Source organism: Hoplias malabaricus, chromosome 4, assembly GCF_029633855.1.
Source record: "Hoplias malabaricus isolate fHopMal1 chromosome 4, fHopMal1.hap1, whole genome shotgun sequence".
Classification (NCBI taxonomy): domain Eukaryota; kingdom Metazoa; phylum Chordata; class Actinopteri; order Characiformes; family Erythrinidae; genus Hoplias; species Hoplias malabaricus.
The window spans coordinates 5108905-5111705 of record NC_089803.1 but is presented as its reverse complement, the minus strand read 5'-3'; the positions used below and the strand labels follow the sequence as shown (position 1 = coordinate 5111705).

The 2801-nt window shown below is 39.9% G+C and overlaps 1 non-coding gene across 1 annotated transcript; it reads right to left on the bottom strand.

Moving 5' to 3' along the window:
- Nucleotides 1-889: 889 nt before the first annotated feature.
- LOC136695772 (U2 spliceosomal RNA) lies at nt 890-1079 on the bottom strand. The gene has a single exon (XR_010802364.1). It is a non-coding gene; the product is annotated as a U2 spliceosomal RNA (small nuclear RNA).
- Between the last annotated feature and the right edge of the window lie 1722 nt (nt 1080-2801).

Below are 2801 nucleotides of genomic sequence, written 5' to 3'. Positions count from 1 at the left end.
GTATTTTACTTTATTCACACAGTAAAATCACTACATTTGTTTCCAGTAGAACTTTAAAAGTTAAGTATAAAAAGGAAAGACTATGTCCCTGAACTCTAGTGTCTTGCTTAAGTCTATTATGTGGATCAAGTCAGTTCTTCTAAAATTAGACTGGAATTAGTTAAAATTAAACTTCTGTAGAGGAAGTGTTTTATTATTATTTTCTTATTTTCTTCTTCTTCTTCTTCTTCTTCTTATTATTATTATTACTATTATTATTATTATTATTATTATTATTATTCCACACCCTTCCCACCCATTTTTAAAGCCATCCTTGAGAGGTTCATTATCTTCATCGTTTGTGTAAATATGTTCATCTTGACTTTGTCAAACTCAAGGACAACACTCAGCACTGAATCTACAGCTAAACACATTCTCCAACAAGTAAAGGTTCTATTTTGGGGCTAAACATCTATTGGCAATTTACCAGAACCATAAACAATGCTAAAGAAGCTCACACATTGGACTATATTTATTTGTATTTACAGTGTGCAGTGTCAGTTATTCCCTCTGCCTCAGCATCATGTCTCCGGGCTGGGTCAAGCCACAGGACGACCTCTACATCTCAGGTAGTGTTCTCCATTGATTAGAAATGGACAAAGGATCCAGTGGTCTGTTGAATCCAGCCTCTATATGAATCCACACCTACGTCGTCACATGCTGCATCCATTAACTGGAGAAGACTGTCCCAGGTACAGGGCAAATCAGCTGTGATTTAGAGGGAGGGCACAGTGATGTTTCTTCAAGCCCCCTGTCCCCAGTTCTCCTGATGTTTGTGGGAATCAAGCCAAGGACACTCCTGTCCCAAGCCCACTTCTCTAACCATTACAGCATGGCTGCGCCCAAGAGAAAGAAGTGCAGAGATCCTGGAGGTTCTGTAATAACGTGTAGATGAAAAGAGTGGATTTATCAAGCCCCTCTTCTGTCCCTCTGCTCTAAAAATCGATTTATTTCATAATGATAATATAGAGGAGGTATCAGATATTAAACCTAGATAACTGATACTAAACTTGATCTTAGCTGAAAGGCAGAGTAGTGATGAACCTCCCACTGAAATGTAGCTGGTGCAATGTGGACAATATCAATCTAACACATAATCACACAGCCATTCTGTGATCAGGCCCCTGTCCTGCTCAGCTCCCCCACTACATTCTGTCCTCCCCAGACATGTCCTTTTACTTAGAGTTAATAAAAGTGTGGTGTAAGTGTTATTTTATTATTATAAATGCACAGTTACTGTGAGTGTCCTGAAAATTGAAATGTATATTTAGTGTTACTCTAGTGTCTCTCTTGGTGCAGTCTTAGGCAGAGTCCAGTGTTAGTGTAAGACCAGCAGGAGGTGTTTTTACTGGTTGTTTAGTCTTTTTCAGTGAGACAAACAGACATCAGTGTAAACAGATACATTCATCATGGAGCTTAAACATCATCTGTTCCCATCACCTTCACAATGTGTGAGAGCAGCACCACCATTTTCTAAGATTCTGTTTCTGTTTTTCTTCAACTGAACTTTTCTAAATTAGACACTGCTTCAATAGCAGAAGAAACCGCTCAGTGTCTGATTATTTCCACCTGCTCTGAACCAGCCTTGGACAGACATTAGATCTGTTGGCATCTCACATAGTGTATTCTCTAAGATTCACCCAAAACACTGTTACATTTAATTTTAAATAATTAACACTTTTCATATTCTGTAACATTGCTGTAACACAGTGGTGTCACCCACGAAAGACTTGATCATCACCTGCTGAACAATGAATTAACAAATGAAACACTAGGACTATGACACTGTGACAGTTCTCATCAGCACTAAGGAACTGAAACCAAGCTCCAAACAACTGAACTCTACACAGCCTTTTACACACACCAGTAAAGAGAGAGAGAGAGAGAGAGAGAGAGAGAGAGCAGTGAGGTGAAACTCAGATTTACATGAACAGTCCTGAATCGTCCTCTTTCTCCCAGAATAGAGCAGCACTTTCACCAGATGTTCAGCTTCATTTAGTCAACTTGTCCGACTTGAGGGTTCTCAGACTTATTTAACTTTAAATCTATTTGCAGATTTCTATATGTTTTCAGGTAAAAAATGTAGACAGTTTGTACACACCCTGAGCTCTCAATGCCTGATAAGTCAGATTATGATATTCCCACACAATGCCACATGTAACCATCGTTAATGTTCTTCAAAGAAGTCATCAAGTTGTGAAAAGGCTTTAACCTACACCTTATTTAAATACTCGAGTACCAAAAGTGTTTTAAGGCGAAATAAGTGTTTACACAGTTTTTCTATTGCTGCCCCATATTTCATTTTACTGATGTTGTTGTTTTTTTTTAGTGTCGCGGTGGCAACAGGGTGAATAAAAAAGCACAGACGTCTCTGTCCACCTCTACTGACTCCTCTCAACGCAAGGGAGCAGTGACTCTATTTCGAGCTCCTCCCTAATCACTGAGCTACTTACCCAATCACGGAGAGTACGCCCAGCAACCCGTTGGAGAAAGCTCATTTTGGCCACTTGTATCTGACGGAGTTCAGTGCCCACATTGAACAAGTTTGACTTACTGCTGAGGATGCAAACACAACTCAAAATCTCAGAATACAAGGACAGTACAACCCTGGCATGCAATACTCACAAAGGACCTCCCTCAGAATCACTCAGGGAACAGGGTCATACACCTTCTTCCTCCAAAATTCTAGGTTCGACTATCGTACGGATTCTCCTTTCCAGCACCTTGGCATAGACTTTCCCAAGGAGGCTGAAAAGTGTGAT